Consider the following 21315-nt stretch of genomic DNA (forward strand, 5'->3'; position numbering starts at 1 on the left):
GGATGTCATTGAGAAAATGGTTATAGTAATAACAATCTTCCTAGGGCCATAGTAGCAAGAAACTGTTCTGACACAGGAAAAGCATCTATGGTCTCATTTGTCTGCAAGGCAATGAGAAGTCAATAGACACTTACATAAAAATCCTCAAAAACAACTCAAGGTGGCAAAGCATGGCCTTATGAAGCAAGCAGGCTAATGTCATTTTGCTAAATGCTCACGGTGTCAAATTGGCATCTAAATATTTATGTTTAAACCCATAGAACTGGGCTGCTCTCAACCTTGGTCAGAGAAGTTTCTTCTTTCAGTGGGAGGCAGCCAGTGCTGAGAGGAGTGATTGATCTAAGGGCTGAGAGGAGAAGACAGAGTGCTCAAACCTTAACAGGACATCTTTCCCCCCACTCACCCACCTCCACCCAGACTCAGTGAACATTGCGGGAGAAGATACTGAAAAGAATGTAAGATGATGGGGAGAGCTGTGAAATGCAAACTGAAGGGCTTGGCATGGATATTGTTCTCATGAACTCACACCAACTCTGCTTACATGCACAAGACTTGCACAAGATCAAGCCGGCCAAAATCCAAGCAGAGAAGAGGCAGGTGATCTTTTAGGTCCCATCACCTACTAAGAAGCTACTGGCAGTTAACAGCTGCTTGGGGACAGAGAATCCTCCTCCTCCTCTTCCTCCTCCTCCTCTTCCTCCTCCTCCTTTTCCTCCTCCTCCTTTTCTACATTGTCGTCATCGTCGTCGTTGTCGTCGTCATCATCATCATCTTCGAACATGTGTCCACTGGTTGATTTCCAAGCTTTAATGGATAGCCGCACTCCACACACAAATAAGCAGCATGCGCTAATTGGACTCAGTGGGTTATTTTAAAAAGTGTTTGTTGGGGGTAAAATTGGAAGGACGTTGCCATGCTGGGGTGAAATTTGGAAGGAGTTAAAAGAGGTAAATAGGGTGTAGATACGTTCATGTTCTGTTATATTCTTAAATAAAAGTCTCAAGAATAAAGAGAAATTTATTTTAAAATGTTGAAATGATCTTTGTTTTTTAAAGAAGCAAGCAAAATCCAATGTTTCAGTTTAGTAAGAGTCAATGAGCGCATGCGCGCGCACACACACACACACACACACACACACACACACACACACACACATTTCCAGCAAGTTATTACATGTGCAGCAAGTACCAGCAACTCCACCCTGACATTCTTGCCAGGTTAAGCAGTAGCAGAGAATAAGGAGATACTTCCTCTCCTATTGAAGAAGGACTGGAGGAGAAAAAGAAAGGAGAGATATTTAAGACTGCAATGAGAACGAACTTCAAAAGGCCCAAACTTCAGATAATCACCTATTCTGACAAGGGATGCTAGCTCAACAAAGCCCCAGGCTTCAGACATTGCATCCCAGGGACCTTTAGAACCTGCAATCCGAGTGTCTGATAAATCCAAGAAACAGGGTGTGGGAAATGGGATTGGCTTATTAAAAAATAAACAGGGGTTGGGGATTTAGCTCAGTGGTAGAGCGCTTGCCTAGCAAGCTCAAGGCCCTGGGTTCGATCCTCAGCTCCGATTAAAAATAAATAAATAAATAAACAAAACACTCTGAGGTATGTCTTCCTCCTTTAACAAAACCTAAACCATGTTCCAGCTGAAGTTCCCAAGAATGGCTACTCTCAGCTAAGAACAGGCCCCTGAAGATGACCATATCTACTAGTGAGGGTCCAGTAAAGGGAAAGGAGCAGCAAAACGAATACATATTAAAAGGGCATCTATTAGATTGGCTTACGTGGCATGATCTGGTAGTTCTAGAGTGGCTGTCTTCACACTGGAGAGGTAGAAAAGCTAATGGCTGCTCACTCTGAGTCTGAATATCTCAACAGTCCAGTCTGGCACCACTGGGCTCCAGTATATGTTGGAAGCTCAGAAAAGTTGGGGTTCTGATACCAGTGAAAGAACATAACAGAGAAGGAACAGCAGCAGCAAGCTGGATGGACTCACCATCAAGACTTGAAAACAAAGAGGCAAAAGGGTAAGCTCTCCTCAGACATCCTTTTATGTGTTTTGCTTCTGGGAGGTACTACTCACATTTGGGATAGGCCTTCCTACTTCGAAACACCCAGACAAGGAAATGTCTCACAGGTGTATGTGTGTGTAAAGAGGTTATGGAATAGAGGAGACATAATACACACACACACACACACACACACACACACACACACACATACACACACACACACACAAGACTATTACAATTTGCCTTCTGGCTATTCAAAGATTCTCCTGTCTCTCTCATCCTTCCATTAAGTTAAATATCTTCTATTGGCCTCCGTGGAAACTAACCTAAGAAATCAGTAAAATAGTATCATTCCCTTTCTGAAAACTCCTCAGTGACCCCTGTTCATCCCCAAGTTCAAGTCAAATCCCCCTAGTGAGGCCTTCACGGTTGTCTGAGTTCTTCACTGGCCCATCCCCATTGACCTCACCTGTGCTTTGGCTCCCAGCCTGTTTCTGGGCATATGTTACCCTGTAGATCGTTTCTCTACTCACAACTACTAAACCATTATCCTTTTTCGTAAACCAGTCCTTTCCATGCTGCATGCTCTTTCTACTGTCATGTCTCCCAGGTTGCTGGTCTTGAGCACAGGGCCTGCCATACTGCACAGGTGGCCCATCATTGGAATCACTAGAGTGAGTGGAGGCTTTTGGAGTGAGAGGAATGTGCTGGGGCACTGGGAAGCCACTGGCTATCCTGAATCTGGGGGAGAGGAAAAAAAAGCAGCTGCAGGCAGGATCCACTGTGACTCCAGCAGAAATGCCATTCTAACCCAAACAACTGGTCTAGCTAGACAACTGGTCTAGTTGGACAACTGGTCTAGCTGCTGCCACCATCAAGGTGTTGGGGAAAGACAGGCTGCAATCAGAGGTACATGGGTGGAAGTAGGGAGAATGGGCCTGTGTTTACCTGAGGAGATTGCTGGACCCCTCCCTGGAAAGCAGAGGGGATTCCTATGGAGGGTAAGAGCTAGAGGGTAGAGAACAATGCCATATAATGCTACCATCTGGACATAGCAATGTCATTGTTAGGAACTCAAAACAGCAATAGTTACCTGCACAAGGCCTACACAAGATCAAGCCAACCAAGATTCCAGTGTAGATTGAAGAGGTGCTCATGAGTTCCTCTTACTAGCTAAAGAGTCATTGTCAGTTGATTGCTGCTGGAGAAGGTGCAATTGTTTTTCTTCAGTGCCAGAGCTGCTAATAGGTTGCCCAGACTCATGGAAACAGCACTATTTGGACTCAATAAACTGAATAGGGGGTGGGGGAGAAGAAGAAAGAGGAATAGATGTGGGATATGAAAGAATTGGGGGACATAGGAGAGTAGGGGAGAAGTTGAATATAACCAAGTTATAGCATATAAATGCATAAAATTGTTCAGGTCTAAATCAAAACTATTCTCGAGGAAAGCAGAATGTGAGCTGAGCGTCCTACCCCATCGCAATGGAGAAAGAGCTGAGCACTAAGCACTGGTAATCACAAAGCATTATTTGCTCTCTTCTGACAGTGCATGTCATGTGACCTGCTACTTTAAACTCCTACTGGTATGATTTTCTCACCATGATGGTCTGTGCATTGAGCTGTGAGCTGAAATAAACCCTTCCTCCCTTGAGTTGCTTTCTTCAGAGAGCCTTATCACAGCAGTAGGAAAAGAAACTAATATACTCAAATATCTTTTTATAGGACATTAAAGGAAGTGAAACATCAGGATATGTAGGACAGCATGTTAAAAGGTCAAACAACAGGATGTTAGTGGGGAGGGGATGGAATAGTCTATCCTTCAGGGACATTCCATAAGACAGGAAACAAACAACTCAAATAACTTCAGGAAGTCCCTGAAACTAACCAGATTCATTAGGCTCCTTCCTCCACAAGAATATATAAACAGTAAGGACTGCTGAAGGTCACTCTCAGACTAGCTAAGCTTCTTAGAAGAGGCTCAGACCCAGCAGCTTGGAAGAAGCCTGAGATCAGCCAACTACCTAAAAGAAACAAAGACAAACCAAGACACCTTGAAAAGGCTAAACCAATCGAGCCAAAAGGAAACGACACTGTTCAACCTGTTGAGTTTCCTGCAGGCTGTGTACTATGTATGCTCCAGGTTCCCAGCTTTGTGAGCTGTTATCTGTGCAGGGACGGGCTTTAGTGATTCGACTGTCTTTGAATCATTTCTGGTCCTGTAAGTAAATCTTCACCTGTAAGCAGCTACAATAACAAATGTTCACCATGTTGGACTTGAACAGCATCCACACTTGGTCTGTTGTAGGTTCCCTATCTGGGGTGAGTAGACATGTGTTCACATCTCCTCAGGAAGAGGGTCACACAACAAGGAACCTACCAAATTCAACATATTCTGCGTAGCACAGAGTCACAGGATTAGGGGAGAAGGAGTGAGGGAAGGGCTTCAAAAATCTCACAGAGGCTGCTTCCAATATCCTAAGAGACAATGTACAGACATATCCCTCCACTGTGCCTTTAGAGATCCCTCCAGCCCCGTGGCTCATCTCAAGAAAAGCTTGTCTTTACAGAGCCAGTAAGCAAGACAACAGAAGAGACATTCTCCACTTTGGAGGCTGATGGTCTGAGGTTGAAACACTTTGGTGTCATCCTAGGCTGGTGACTATAGGTAACGATGAGCTTGGTGCGAGGTTCCAATGTCAAGTCTAACAAAACACTTGTCTGAGATGGGGAGTATAAATGACCTTGGAGTTCAAGGTCTCCTCTATCTCTCTGAGCTTTGGTCCTCTCCTATAACTTTGTCACTTTAGGGATATTTACGAAAGATGGTGGGAGGACCACAAATGACTTCACGGTTAATTATCCTTTGTTGATAAAAGGAAGCAGTAGAAACCAAACATTGCAAGAAAGTTATCAAGTAATCAAAACATCTAGACCTGAATTTTCCAGTGTGTAGTCCTTTGCTCTCAAAGGCTACCTGTGTCAGTCATCTCTTCTGTTGGGTCCAGAAAACCTGGGGTCAGTATTGCAGTCATTCCCAGGAGAGGGGATCACAGAACATCTTAAAAGTAGGCCTGGCAAAAGATGTAACCCTGCCTTCCCGTCCAAGACTCCCCAGTCCAAGACATGGGACCAGAAGGATCCCAGATCTTAGAGATGGGATGGGACCACTCCTCTGAAGAGGATGGAAGCTGGGAGGATAGTGCGCAGATGCGTTCCAGAGGACACTACAAGGATAAAAGCATATGCGCGGTCTCATCCCATCTCTAAGATGAAGAAGTGGCCCCTGGTGACTCCAGGCCCCTGTGTATAATGACACTGCACTGTAGGAGTTGGGAGATAGAACCCTCCTCTAAAGTAAGGAAAGAGTGGCACAAGTCAGCTAGGCAGGTTAGGACTAAAAGCCAGATTCTGGCTTCAGCAGGACCTGAAGTAATAAGAAAGGAAACAGACAGAAGGCCCATCATGTAGCTTGAATCAACGCAGCTCAACCTATCCAATAACTGCTCAAGAACTTTTAAACTTGTGAGTGTAGGGCTGGTGTTCCTGAGGCGTCCCTGCCCTGTCCTGTCTAAAAAGGACTGTGCAGTCTGGATCCAACCATGATTTAAAAAAAAAACAAAACAAAACAAGAAGCCATAGTTAGTGTGTCCAAGCCCAGCCCAAGCTCTCAGGCAGGGTCCTCTGGGTGGGCTCAGATGACATTGGTCCCTTTTGATATTGAGCTCTAATTTCACAATCAGTGACTGCTGGAACATCCTGACTGAAGGCACCTGGACTTCCTTAGCTCTGCACGTTCCTAAGAAGCTAAAACAACTTAGAATGAAAAGATGAAGGAAATAGTACCAGTCTAACCCAGCACCTAATGTCACCAACTTAGGGATCTTATCTCTACTTGTGACATATGAAAAGACCCTGACTAGTAATGGCACACGTTGACTGACCTTTCCCTAAATGAAGTATCGTGGGAATTTACACCAGGTTGACATATCCTTGGTCTCTTCTGGATGTCTGGCCCATTGGAAGTGTTGGATGGATAGTTCTGGAATGTATTTGTTGCTGGAGAAGACTCATTCCTTACTGAAGAGAATCAACATTCAAGTCCCTGAAGAACTGTGCAGTTGTTTGTGAAAAGCAGAAATGGAAATTACTGACCTTCAAAGCAAATCTGAGCTGAGGGTGTGCCTGGAACAAAGCACACACACACACACACACACACACACACACACACACACACACACACACACATACACACACACACACGGGGATGGGGGCTGTGAAGAGACAGGAAGGCTTTCCAGCTTTGGAGTTGCACCCAGGAGAACCCTCTCCCAGGGCAAGGAGGAGGTGGAGTCAAGGCAGGCTTGGAGTAACACCCGCTCTACCCCTTCATGGCCTCTTGGGGTGCTGCTAGGAGGGCAATCATCTTTTGACTGAAATTGGCTTCCTCCAAGCTGATTTCTCTGCTTGGGGAGCCCTGGGGTCCCACAGGGACAGAATATGAACAGGCTCCAGCTAGGCCAGCAAAATGGTACGTGGTAGGTATCTGGACAGCCACATCAATCCACAGGGGAAGAGGAGGAGGAGGAAGAGGCCAGCCTGCTGTGCTCAGCAGGTACTTCTCTCTCCCTAGGCCTGCAGGCCAAGCTGCCTATGCAATCTTCAGAGGTTCTGTTTGCAATTACAGCTTGTTTTGATTATTAGGTCAGAATTTCATCTCCATGGGCTTGTGATAAAAGGCCAGAGCATGAGGGGTTTGTCGTACCATACTTAACACTCCCTCTCTGTGAGCGAGTGTGTGAGTGTGTGTGTGTGTGTGTGTGTGTGTGTGTGTGTGTGTGTAGAGCCCCACCCAGGGAAGAGGTCACAGTAGGCTGCCTTTTAACTCCTCTCTAAGGAAGCTAGCTGCCAAAGTAGATGACAATGAAGAAGAGATAGGAACGGGGGCAATCCTGCAAACCTAGGCCTAGGAGGAACCTTGGAAGTCAACTGTCCCACCCCTAGCATGTGCTTTGTTGCTTCTACAGCAGCCTCAACAATGCGTGGGCACCAAGGATGGTGAGACCACTATCTTTGCATGCCACTTGGTTTATCAGAAATCAATTAATTCTAAAGGGAACACATCTTCTCTCAAACAGCAGTGAACCTCGGGTCTCTAAGCCTTCCCCAGGCTTGCTTCCTAAATACAGTGAGTGTACTAGGAACTCAGCCTCTTATTCTCCTGAGTGATCCTTGTGCAGTCCACAGAACACAGGATCCCCCCCCACACACACACACACAGACACACACCTTTCTTCATGAAGGCTTTTGCTACTTCTGGGAAGTCCCAATTCCAGACCTTCTTTGAGTCCTGAAAAAGAAATGCTGTCACAGGGCATGTGTCCTGAGCCACCTTCCTTTCCTCACTCTCTGCAAAGCTTCATTGACATTCCAGGGAACCCAAAGACTCTCAACTGAAGGGAGGAGTGGAAGGGGAAGGAAACACATTGCATTCCCTGTCCCAGAGCAGTCACTCAGCCCTCCCGGCAGCAAGAACAGGTAGGATGGGGGACTGACAGCTGCAGAACAGAAGCAGGCAGAGACAGAAGGATAGACAGTGAGAAGATGACAAGAGAGAGAGATAGACTCCAAGAGGGACAGTGAAAGATAGTCAGACAGTGAGAGAAGAGAGACAGACACAGAGACAGACGGTGATAGTGAGAATAACAGGAAGATGGAGGTAGAGCTTGAGAAAAGAGAGGGGGAAAGACAGACAGACAGACAGACAGACAGACAGACAGACAGACAGACAGACAGTGGGCAAGATGGAGGTGTCCTGTAGACCCCTCGAGGGCTCACCCATATGGATGTTCCTTTACCCACATCTGTATCACACTGCTTCTGGAAGACATGTTCTGTTCTTACTGGTAAGATGGATGATCCCTTTGCAACACCACGGGACCACCAAGCCAACTGGAGTTAATGGAAGCTTGTTGGATGCCCAGCCTTGAAGTGGGCCAGCCCAGGAAGCATGGCAGTGCGGACAATATCAGTGTTCTACCAACTGGAGCGTTGTGACTGGAAAGAGCTGTTTTGTTCACACCAGCCACAGGTTCAAGGAACATCACTGACAACAAAGTGTGCACTCTTCCTTCTACCCAAATCCCCAAGCTCCAGGTCCCCAGGTGGCCTCGAGGAAACCCAGAGTCACCACTGACCTCGAGCAGCTCTGAGAATGGCATGTACGTTACCTTCCTATTTGCTCAACCAACCCTCTTTTTTCTAGAGGAAGATTGCTCTTTTTCCTCCCCAGTGTACCTCATCAGGCCTACCATGTGCGCAGAGAACTGCAATTGGGGACAATTCTCAGAGATGCAAGCAGGGTCTGTGGTCTCTTTTCATGATGATGGCTCCAGCCTCTCTGGCTGCTCCCATCTTACCTGCCTGGGCCTTGAGTCTGTCCTCCAGCCAAAGACCTTGTTTTCTTCTCCCCTTCAGTTTGGCTCAGAACTAAGGTCTTGGTTCTGCATCTCTAAAATCTCTAAGTAACTGAACTGCTCACCAGCCACCTCTGGCTAACCAGAGCCTTATGCCAGTCCCCACCCTACACTGGACTATCTCTCCAAGCTCAAGCCAGTAGGATTCTCCATACCAAAGGTGCCTATCTATCCACACGGTGTCCAGCAGGTACCTATCCACACAGTGGGTCTCGTGTATTCAGAACCACAGTTGTGTCTCAGCAAGGAACATACCTGTTCCTCGCCCCTCAAGACAAGGCCACAGCTAGACTCAATCAGGTAATTCCTGGCCACCGCCCTTATCCACCACATGCCTAGCATGGAGCTGGCTTCTGTCTGCTCAGAGCCTGAAGGAAGAAACAGCTCACCAGAAGCCAGCTGAGGCTCAGCCTGGAAATCTGGCTTCCTTCTCTCCCAGTTGTCCTGAAAGATTGGATTGATTTAATAGGAATGCTTCCTAACGCGTGAACAATTATTATTGTTTTAAATTAGGAAGAATAAAATTCCACCATCTTTCTCCCTAAAGCTACTTCAAGAGAGGCCACACTGCAAATTCACGGTGCCCGTGAGGAGCTGACAAACAACCAAAGCTCCAGCAAGGTGGGGGATCTCCTTTCCATATTTTTCCCTTAAGGAGGCAGGAGAGAACTAAGAACAGGGAGGATTTTTTTTTCTTTTAAAGCAGAATCTTATAATCCTTTCCTGTCCCTCCTTCTAGCTGCACAAGAGATGCTTGAGGTAGAGCACATTAAGCTGTGAGAAGGAAACAGGAGGTAAATCTAGCTGCATGCTGCTGCAGTTCAGAGACCAAGATTAAGAGTGTTGTGTGGTTCTGCAGTCTGGATCCCACTCCCTCCCTGGCCCCTCCAGCTTGGCAGACAGGGTCACCCTGATGTTTCTTGCTATTTCAAGCTGGGGAATTAGCCAGCAAATTCCAACTGTAGCCCATCTACTCTGTGAGCACGGTTAGTGCTATCTTTGCTGTGGCTCTAGTTCTTTCTCTACCTGAGTCCTGGGTGTGAGGTTCTAGGGGATTGTCTTCTCTCTCTCTCTCTCTCTCTCTCTCTCTCTCTCTCTCTCTCTCTCTCTCTCTTCCTCTCTCTCTCTCTCTCTGTCTCTCTCTGTGTGTGTGTGTGTGTCTGTCTGTGTCTCTGTGTCTCTGTCTCTCTCTGTCTCTCCCTGTGTCTCTCTCTCTGTCTCTCTCTCTGTGTGTGTGTCTCTGTCTGTGTCTCTGTGTCTCTGTCTCTCTCTCTTTCTCTCTCTGTCTCTCTCTGTTTGTGTCTCTATCTCTGTCTCTCTCTGTGTGTGTGTGTGCATGTATGTGTGTGTGTCTGTCTGTCTGTGTCTCTGTGTCTCTGTCTCTGTCTCTGTCTCTGTGTGTGTGTGTCTCTGTCTCTCTCTCTGTCTCTCTCTGTCTCTGTCTCTCTGTCTCTCTCTCTCTCCCCCTGATTTCATGATATTTATATGACCCCTCCAGATTCCCAGAGTTAACTGACAAGGCCAGATAGAAGCCCCTAAGCCTAGCATTGTCACCAGGGGCCTTGTTTGCTTACAAACCCCTGGACCATGTGCCTAACACAGCAAGTGGATAGGAGGTGGACGGCTGGACCTGGCACTCTGATGTATGCTGGAATGGGATGCTATAGTCCTTACTCTCTGTTGCTGTGGCAGGTCCCCTCCTCAGTGTGCCTTTCCCACTCCCACGTGACCAGGCTCCATCCATCACAGATTTATACTAAATAAGATCCTACAGAATACATCCCAAGGCTGAGCCAGAGTGCCACTTGCAACAAAGTCTACCCCTGTATGTGATAAGCAAGTGGCGGGCTGTGACCCACCCCCTGGACGACACGGTGATAAATGCTAGTGTGGAGGGAGCTTCACGTTATGAGCAGGGAGAGCGGTTCCTATCTGAATCTGGGCCTCATCTCATCCTAGACGTGCAGCCTTGGACCCGAAGCTTAGAGACGGTGGTGATCTTAAGGGTTCGAGGAAGTCGGTCAGTTTAGTGCTGGAAGATCGATTACTTGGATTTTTTTTTTTTAATTTTGTTTTGGTTTTGGCTGTTTCAAAACAAGGTTTCTCTGTATAGCCCTGGCTGTCCTGAAACTCACTCTGTAGACCAGGCCCTTCCTGAACTCAGAGATCTGCCTGCCTCTGCCTCCTGAGTACTGGGGGTAAAGATGGGTACCAGCACTGGCTGGCTCCTTGTTCTTGACAGAGCGAACTGGAGTCAGGCACGGTGAGGATTTCCCTTCATGAGAAAAGGCTGGAACCACAGAAGGGTTGAGAGTAGAGGTACTACGAGGTGACACTGGGAAAGGTTTTTCTACCTGAGGCCTTTACTACTTGCATGTTAAAATAGGAGTGGACAGAGCGTGTATCTTGAAGAGGGACGGGGGCAAAGAGATGTTGGTCATTGACTGTCAATGTTTATTGAATCTAAATTGCTCCCTGACTTCCCACCTCTAGGAATCATCAAGTGCACACATGCATGTGTGAGTGTACATGTGTGTGCACTGTGTGTGTATGTGTGTGTGTGTGTGCGCGCGTGCATGGGTGTGTACTGTATACATGTGAAAGAGTGTGTGAGGAAGAAAGAGAGAGAGAGAGAGAGAGAGAGTGTGTGTGTGTGTGTGTGTGTGTGTGTGTGTGTGTGTGTGTGTACACATGTGGCTGCACTTCCATGGCCTCTCAACCTCAGCCAGGCCACTCCTGGTAATGTTTTCCCCCTAGAAGCATTTCTGGCTTAGGGAAGGGTCTCAGGGCTGTGACCCCATTGCAGCCTGGCCACACCCCTCCTTCCAGGCCAGGGCATTGGAAACTCTGGTTTAGGTGAGGTGGTCAGCTTGGACACATGTGTCGGGCTAAGTAGATGGTGCTGCTGTGGTTTCCTGGGCATCCTTGGGAACAGGAAATGGGTGCTGAGTATCTGAAGCCATTGGGCTAGGCAGAGAGTCCCTTGGAATAATACACATCCAGTGTCCTCTGTAGGGAATGAGGATGGGGGACAGGAAAAATTCCTCAAATCAAGGAGGAGTTTAGGAAAATAATCTGCCAGGGACTAAAAAGCCCTTCTGCAGGGGAGGAGAGGTAAACTCCTGCCAAGCCTTGGCCCCTCCTCTGAATACTGTCACCCAAGGCCAGGAGGAAGTCTGCAAGCAAAGCCCTTCAGGTCAGCATGCCCCCCATCCTGGGGGAGGGTTGTGGAGGAGTAGGGGTGGGGGGTTGAAGGGGGAGCACTTGTTCTCTGGCTTGCCCTTGTTGAGAGGGTCCTGGTTCTAACTAACTTATTACAGAATCAACCCTCAGTGCTTCAGACCTGTACTTTTCATTGCCCAGAGGTAGGAGGCAGACAGAACCGTTGCAAACCTGGAGGGAAACAGTGGGAGGGGATGAGGGATGGGAAAGTGCTTGGAGGAAAGAGGGAGGGGCCAAGGAGAGAGACCTAGGATCCCATTACTGTTACTTCCCCAAATGGTCTCTGAGAAATATGGGGAGTAACTATTATCCCTGTGGCATAGGGGAGGGGCTTGGAGCTCAGAGACAGACAACGAAGGGCTCAAAGATTTAAGAAGCAGTGGGCTTAGCTCTTTTCCCTTCCATCTTTTCATTAATTTTTCAGACCTAGAATGCCCTATCCAGAACACAGAAGGGCTCCTTAGCACAGAGAGAGTCAGTAGAATCCTGGGCTCTGGGTCTACATCTTCACCACCGGCCCCTGCTAGCCAAGACATGGTCACGGTGAACACGGGAGTTTAGCAAATGTTTATAAAACCTTTCCATACGCAGTTAATGATCCTGATTAGGGCCTGAGAAAGCAGCCATTTCTGTCCCATCCCAGCTTTAGGGAGTGTTTTATTATTACACACCACCCCACAAGTTAATGAGAGAAGCCGTAGTCCATTTGTTGGCAGGACTAATGCTCGCCCAGGGAGGCCAGCAGTGGGGCCTTTGTCCTGTGCCTTGGAGTCTAATTTCCTTGCTCCACCTGTCTGCCCTGCTGCCCCTACCCTCCCACCACCAGATGCCACCATGAAAGATGTCACCTTGAGGGTATCATGACCCCAGATCACTGTGCCTGGGGACTTAGTCAGACCAGACTGAGGTGTCTTCTCTCCAGAGACTGATGAGGTCCTGGTCCTAGGAAGCTTTGAGAGATGGCTGCCTGGGCTCTAGTGGTGAATCTGGAGTCCTCAGCAGTGCCCAGTTGTTCTGCAAAAGTGTCTTTGGAAGCCAGAAGAACCTGAGACCAATCTTGCGTGCCAATCTTGTCTGAGACTTGTGGAGTTTAAAGGAGAAAACCTCAGACACTTGTGGGAAACAGGCAATGAGGCTGACAGAGCACAGCCACACAAGAGCATGCATGAGAAAAATGCTGCTCATCTGTGGACCTGAATGGCCTGTTTCATTTTATGTGAACTCAACCTAGATTTTAAAATACCAGGGAGAAGAATTCAAGGATAAAGCAATTTCCATTTAAGTTTGAGGGCCTGCATTTGGCTCCCCAGCACCCACACAAAAGCCAGGAATGCACAGTGACCGACCTATGACCCAAAGGGCTCTGGAAACAGAACAGGCTATCAGGAACAGACTGGACCGCTCAACTATCAGGATGAAAAGGGCCAGGGGGGTTCAGTGAACATCACCCTATATCCGCACCCACCCAGACATGCGGACATAAAACACACACACACACACACACACACACACACACACACACACACACACACACACACACACATATATACTAAATCTTAAAAACAAAAAACAGAAATTGACTTCTTTCCCACCATCCGTTGATGTGACTGCTTCCCTCCCTCAGAGCTGTGTCAACACCGTTCCCCTTGCCTAGCTAACCACTGGCCCCATTTCAGGGTTCATCTTAAAATGTCTCCTCCGTGGCAGCTCTGATATACCTCCAGGGAAAGCCCGAGTTTGCTGTTTCCTCTCTCCAGGAGGAGACAGCATATGAACGGTTCAGTGTTCACTTGCCTGCACTGTCACCAACTGACAGCGTCTGAGCTACAGCAGAGCACACAGTAGGTACTTGATATTTACTCACTGAAGATTTAATCCTAATCCAGCCTCGGTTTGTGAATCATAGCTACTGCAAACCTGCCCCGGGCACATTCAGCAGAAGAGCCGAGACTAGGCTTGCCCAGCCCTGGAAGAGGCCCCCACCATCCCCCCTCCTATAAGAAGCTCCCCCAGGGAAGAAGCCTAGCATAGCCAAAGAGTCTCTCCTTCCCAACCATCAGCTAATCTGTCCTCAGGCGTCATGCCAGGGCCTCTGTCCACCCTTCTGCTTCCCCAGAATACTGCTGTTTGTATTGTCAAGGGCTTGTCACAAACAGCTGTCAACAACCTGGTCCTAGGAAACCTTGACCCTACAACCACCTTACAGAGCTTTGTCTCCTTGGATCTTTGGACTCTAAACACTTCTGCTAGAAGCTGCTCGTATGCAAGGTTCGTAAAGTGAGGGGCCTCCACTCTGCTATTTACTTTCCAGGCCTGTGGTTGCTTGCAGTACTTAGTCCTAAGCACTATGAGTACTTAGGAAGGTGAAGTCAACTTTTCTCATGCTCGGTGGCTTGGATCCATGCCCTCCCTTGACACAGTGGAGGACAAAAACATGTCATGTTCATGGTGAATGACGTCTGCCCCTGGCTGGCACTGGCCTCCAGGATGTCATGACACCGCAGACCACACACAGGGAAGGCCATGGGCTCTGACTGTAACATCTTCCGGCTGCAATGACCTTGGCTACATGGTGAAAACAGAAAAGGAAGAAACAGATCCAGATCAAGCTGGCATTGACCCTGTTCCCATCCCCCCAGCAATGCAATGGTAACCTGCAGATAGAGAAGTCAGGCTGAAGTAAGATGGACTCCAGGCTCTGCTTGAGTGGTCTGAACCACCACTGTCGATGGTCTCCTGTCTTCACAGCAGCAAAATGGACCTTTCTCTGCCTAACCCTCACGAGATACACAGTGAACCAGCTATGTGCTACACTATCCTATCAGGCAGTGGCCAGTAGTTCTGGGACGCATGCCCAGAGTGGTACTGTCATGACCTCCCTAGGAAAACTACGTAATTCACCCTATTAGTAGCTCTATTTAACTGTCTCATAGCTGGTTCAAAATCAGTGGGGTCAGGGTCAACTCACCCGCCCCACCCAACCCCAAGTCCAGCCTTTCCTAATGACTACTGCTCTCCACCGGACCAGAGCCTCCATTTTACCTGCCTGCTCTGCTCTACTGTTATATCCCCCCACCCCCCACCACCTCCATCTCTTCTTCTAACAGACCTGTCAACTCCACCTTAGAGACATATCCCAGGCCCCCTCTCTCCATCGCTGCTGCCCACAGTCAGGGCCAAGCTGTAGCCACCTGGAATTGAACTGTACAGAGTCACCTGACTAGCCTCCAACTTCAACTCACGATCTCCTACTTTCAATTAATTTGGAAAGTAATTGGATCCCATCAATTGTCTGTTTAAAACCCTCTGAAGTCTCCTCATCTGGTTGGAATAAAACTTGAGCCCCTTTCCTGCCTTGAAAAGCCATATGCACTCCGACTACTGGCCCCGGTCCACCACTCTCCCTCCACCCAGAGCTAAAGAATGGCCTTGTACAAGTCAAGGTCCTTCATTCAGGTGCACCCCTCCCTGACCTTAGACTCAGATCTCAAGGTCCAGCGCACACCTCTTGCAATGGTTTAAGTGTGGTTTATATGGTAAAACTTTGGTCCTTGGGGTATGCTGATATGAAGGATGGTAGGCCTTTAAGAAGTGACGTCTAGCAGGAGGGAGGGAGGCCACTGGGACACTGCCTTATAGTGGTATTAAGGTAAGGCTTCTGGGACTCACTTCATTCTGGTAACAGTCAGTTCTCTTTAAAGAACCAGTCCCACTAAAAATAGCTGACTTCCTGATTTGTCACGTCACTCTCACCCACCCACCATGATGCCATCTGTGCTGATGAGATATGGTAAGGGCTCCCACCAGAGACATCACCAGATTCAGAATTCCAGCCTCTGAAACTAAACTAAATCTCTGTTACTCAGCCTCTGGTGTTTCATTACAGGAATAGAAAGCTGACTAGTCTATCTCCTTGGAGACACTCTCTGACCACCTTACCTATGAGTCAATAATCCATCAGGCTCCCTACACAGCTTTCGGAGAGACTGTTTGCTCTTTCTCGAATCCCTGAACACTAACAACAGGAAGCGTCTCCTGGTGACTCTGCTTTGCCCTGGCACAAGTACAGAGTCCAGCACATACAGGTGGCTTTATGGAGGAAGAAGGCCTGAGTGAATGAGGCAGTTTCAAGGGCCTGCATTGAATGTGAATGTTCACCACCAAAGGAGACGGGATGCCCTGGGTTAAAACAAACCAAACCTCTTGCTGGGGATACTTCCTAAGCAAGGCAATGTGGACGAATGGCTTTCCACCACCAGTCTCCACTGTGCAGTTCTTCTGCCAAGAATGGTCTGCTCCACCACAACCCCTTTCCTCCTATGCATGTACACAGATCCTCATTCTCACCACCAGACCAACACTTCATGTGTCTGTTAGTATGCTGTTCTTTAAGAGCTACACCAAGTCTCCATCACTCCCAGATACCCACCACAGAGCCCCATGGTTGGGCCATTGCAGGCATTGCAAAACTTTACCCATGATCCATGCAGCCAACCCCCAAAGAGACTGCCAGGCATGGCAGAAAGTTATACACAAATGAACATTCTGCCATTGAAGAACTGGTAAGCCAAATGAAGCGACAAAGGATCCCATGACACACAATTGTCCTTGTAGGAAAATAGATGTCATAGTTAGGGTTGCAATTGCTATGATGAAGCACCATGGCTAAAGCAACTTGGGGGAGGAAAGGGCTTACCTGGTTCATACTTCCATATCATTGTTCATTATTGAAGGAAGTCAGGACAGGAACTCAAACAGAGCAGAAACCTGGAGGCAGGAGCTAGTGCAGAGGCCATGGAGGGTGCTGCTTACTGGTTAGCTATTCATGGCTTATTCTGCCTGCCTTCTTATAGAACTCATAACTATTACCCCAGGGATGGCCCCACCTATAATGATTTGGGCACTCCCTCATTAATCACTAATTAAGAAAATTCCCTACAGGGGATAGAGAGATGGCTCAATGATTAAGAACACTGACTGCTGTTCTAGAGGTCCTGAGTTCAATTCCCAGTACCCACATGGTGGCTCACAACCATCTGTAATGGTATTTGATGCCTTCTTCTGGTGCCTGTGAAAACAGAGCATATATATATATGCTCTGATATATATATATATATAGATAGATAGATATAGATATAGATATAGATAGATAGATAGATAGATAGATAGATATAGATATAGATATAGATATAGATATAGATATAGATATAGATATAGATATACATATAGATATACATATAGATATACATATAGATATACATATAGATATACATATAGATATACATATAGATATGAAAAAATTCCCTACAGGCCTGCCTACAGCCTGATCTCATGGGAGTCATTTTCTTAATTGAGATTCCCTCCTCTCTAATGACTCTAGCTTGTATCAAGTTGACATGAAAACAGCCAGCGCAATAGATATTAAAAAATATAATGGAATTATAAGAATGAATGAAAATAAACCAAGTTGCGAAGAGACAGATGCAGCAGGAAAAGCAATTATACAAGAGTTTAAAACCTGAAAAAATAACCTTTGCTGCTTGTGAGCACAAGCACACGTGATTTAAAAACATGAAGACATGTGTAGAAATGAGACACACCATCTCCCAGGAGGAAGACAAAGGGTTGAAACTACAGAGCCAACACATGGGGCCATAAAACTATGTTTTAAAAAGAAAAATGTCAAGCACAGATGGTATAATATTAATAAAAGATATAGATCAGTGGGTGGTCCATAGCTGTTTGTTGCAATATGTCATAGACTCTACGCATTTGAAATAGTCAAAGATCATTTGAAATGAAATTCGACAACGGGATTACAGAAAAGGATCAGATCTGTTGTGTCTGATAAGCAAATGGACAAGTGATATATGAAGTAGGTAAAAGGACAGGTGCATACATGGGTGGAAGGATGAACGAGTGGTAAATGAGAAAGGATGGGTGGATGTGATGAAAAGATGTGAATGGATGGATGACAGAAATGGGTGGGTGTGTAGGTAATGGATGGATGGATGGATGGATGGATGATGGATGGATGGATGGATGATGGATGGATGGATGGATGGATGATAGATGGATGGATGGATGCATGGATGGATGGATGGATAGATGGATGGATGGATGATGGATGGATGGATGGATGATGGATGGATGGATGGATGGATGATGGATGGATGGATGGATGATGGATGGATGGATGGATGGATGGATGGATGGATGGATGGTGCTGGAAAGATGTGAATGGATGGACAACATGGATTAGTGGGTGAATGGATGAAGAGACATATATAGGTTGGAGATGGATGAGTGGACCAGTGGTTGGGTGAGGGAATGAATGAACGAATGAATTAATGAGTGATGAGGCAGTGCTTGAGATTGCCACAGGATTCTGGTTGGTCCGCTTTGCATTTGTTGAGCACTAAGACACATGCCAAGCCTGACTAAGCTCAGCCGTAGCCTGGTCCATACAGAGTTTTGACAGATGCCTTTCCTCCTCCCCCAGGAGGTCAAAGCTGATGGACAGACACAGGTCCTTGTGAGGAGACATGGTGCAGTGCACTGGACCTAGATGTGTGTCCACTATGCTCAAGGGTCACAGAGAATGGAGAGACAGACTCCCATTAGGACCCTGCAGGGGGAAAAAAGAGAACTTGGTGTTCCAGGCAGAACAATGTTGAAGGTAGTCAAGGAAGAATTCTGGGAAGGGCTACTAGCAGAAGAAACCACTGGCAGGATGATAGCATCAGTAAGCAGACCAGTGGTTTGTCATGAAGGGTCTGAGCTGCTACTTCTTTGGGAGTTGAAAGCTTGCTCCCAGGACACAGATGCACAAAGCTAGCCAGTTCTCAGAGTCATCTCACGAGCCTGCGAAAGGATTGGGTCCAGGAATCGAATGGATCAAAACTGTGCTCTCCATCCAGCAGTGACCCTCACTTCACCCCACTTTGGTTCCTGGAAGAAGCAACCACAAATGATTTAGCTGCGGCCTGGTCCTTGCATGTACCCCCTCCATGTTGTTGTTTTATGGTCCCAGTGCTGGGTGTGGGCAGAGGGTCTGGCTGGGGTGGGGCCCATGTGCCTGTCTGCACACCGGCCCTGATGGCCGCATGCTCTCATCACACCGAACGGTCCTCCAACGAGCATCTTTACTGCTGTCTCTCAGCTAACTAGGAAAGGGCTTTTCTAATTACATTTCCCTTGAAATCCACCCGGGTTTGAGTTAACACCTCTTCAGTCTGCCAAAACCTAAGTCATTTTAAAATTAGTTCTGGAGGTTTTGAAACACACACACACACACACACACACACACACACACACACACACACACCAATGGGATGCTGAATTTTCAAGTTGTATATGGAATACTCTCCCCAGAAGTCCAGGGTGGCTTTCCCCGGAGACCATGTAGAAGAGGCCTGAGGGGAGGAGGGAGCCCACGACCTGGCTCGATTGGGACTTGTTCCCCTCAAATCTGGAGTGCAGCCTTCCAACCACCATGCTGTTGGATCGATGGAATCATAAATGCGTCTTGCCCTGAGCAGTCTCTCTGATACTTTTTAAAACTGTGTGGATGGGAGGGAAATGTGATCCATATGGTTTTGAGTCATTAACACTTAAATCATCAAAATAGAGGGAAATTTTTTCTCTTTCTTATTTATTTTTTTTTCTGAAGAAATTTCATATCCAAGGCGCCTTGAGCGGCTCCCTAATAAACTATTTAAAATTCAGTTGTTCCTCCTAAAACACGCAAGTGTGCGCCCACATATGCAGCACACGTACGCACTCCCAGCCTCAGAAAGGACAGCTGTGGGAAACAGCCCCTGCGGGGCCATCCAGCTCTAAGACAGTAGAAAGACCTTGCGAGCACACTGGAGATGGGGGAGGTCAGTGACCTAGGCTCAGCCCAGTTGTCCAGGCTAAGAGTTCCATGCAGCTTAAAGCTCCTCTGGAGTGGAGCCCTAATGATACAGAAGAGAGAGCAAAGGCCCCAGAGAGTCTCAAATGCTTAGAGACTTGATAAAAGACATGGTGGATGTTTTAGAACGAGAGAGCTACACAAGCAACCATGTGGGCCCCTTTTGCACCACAGGGCTGAATGGTAAGGCTTGAGACAGGGATCCAGGCAGGAGAGAGGAGCTAGCATCCGACCCTGTGGATATCCATGGTTCCTCATACCCTAGAGGCTTCAGCTTCCTGCCTCAGCCTGCAAGCCAAGGCTACCCAGGAAGGGCCTATTGTCTCATAACAAACAAGGCTTAGACTTGCAAGAACGGGAGCTGTGGGGTAATTTTGTTGAAATATCACTGCAAAGACTCTAGAGAGGAAGGATACCAATGACATGGGTTTGGGAATAGAAGGAATAAACCTAAGGGGCATTTGATAGGACTGGAGGTCAAATGAATGGAGCAAGTACCTAAGGAGCAGCATTGAGGCTGTTTATTTCCTGTACAACACTGATAGAGCACAGTAGCTTACACCACACAAACATGTCCACTCATAGTTCGGCAGGGGGTCAACAACCCAAAAGGTTAAGAGGCCATTGCTGTCAGGAGTAGCTTCTTCGGGATGTTCCAGAGGGGAGTTGTGATGGCTCTGAGTGGCCATCACAAGTTCTTATCTTGAGGCAAGACCTCTCTAACCTCAGGCTTCTATTGTCACACTTCCCATAGGCCACTCTGACATCTTGCCTCCCTCTCAGAAGGACCCTTGTGGTTTCCAGGCTCACCCAGAGCCTCTTCATCTCAATATTTCAAATGCTATCCCCATCAGTAACTTCCTTCTGCCACATAGCATGCATTTACAGGTCCTGGGACTATGGAGGTCAGTGTCTTGGGGGAAGTAGGAAATTGTCCACCTGACACAAGAAGGAAATTCCTTTTTGTTTGTTTGTTTGTTTCCTTCTTTCTTTCTCATTAGTTTGCATGACATTTATGTATTTTTATGTTTATGTGAATACATGCTTATGTGTCATGGTGCATGCATGCATACCAGAGGCCACCTTGTGGGAGTGGGTTCTCTCCTTCCACCATGTTAAACCCAGGAATTGAACAAATCATGTCTTCAAGCTGTTGTGGCAGGCAACCTTACCTGCTGATCCATCTCCTTGCCAAAATGTAGGTCTCTGACCTTGGCGAACAAGTGGTGCTTGGAACCAAGAGAGGAGATCGGTGGCTAGGCTAGTCTTGGTTTCCTTGCTGAGACAAATGCCTGCAAGAAACAATGAGGAAGGAAGATGATTCATCGTGGACACCAGTTCAGACTTCCAGTCTGTAATTGGTTGTCCTCCCTGCTATGGACCTGTAGAAAGGCAGAACAGTATAGTGGGAAAGAACACCTTCAGAGGAGGACATGCAAGCCTAGAAGGGTGGCCAAAAGGCAGAGGAGAGGGCAACAGGACAAGTTACAGCTACCAAGGATGTGCTCCAGTGGCCTACTTCTCTCATCCAGCGTCTATCTTCTGAAGTTTCCCTACTTCCCCGTGACAAGCCCCGAACCCACCACAGAATCAGTCCACTGAATGGGTTAGAGTGTTTCCCAAAGCTTACCAACTGGCAGCCAAGCCCTAATACAGGAGCCTTGGGGAGGCAGAGCACACGTCATCCAA

The 21315-nt window shown here is 47.3% G+C and overlaps 1 long non-coding RNA gene across 5 annotated transcripts in view; it reads right to left on the reverse strand.

The window, feature by feature from the left end:
- LOC103693859 (uncharacterized) overlaps nucleotides 1-21315 on the reverse strand; it is a 179229-nt gene that overhangs the window by 51108 nt on the left and 106806 nt on the right. For all 5 annotated transcript variants that reach the window (XR_015640146.1, XR_015640143.1, XR_015640145.1 and 2 more), the window contains one exon: nucleotides 20799-20918. This is a non-coding gene — a long non-coding RNA (uncharacterized LOC103693859). The remainder of the gene's footprint in view (nucleotides 1-20798; nucleotides 20919-21315) is intronic.

The sequence above is a fragment of the Rattus norvegicus genome, chromosome 16, assembly GCF_021556685.1.
Source record: "Rattus norvegicus strain SHRSP/BbbUtx chromosome 16, alternate assembly SHRSP_T2T, whole genome shotgun sequence".
Lineage (NCBI taxonomy): Eukaryota > Metazoa > Chordata > Mammalia > Rodentia > Muridae > Rattus > Rattus norvegicus.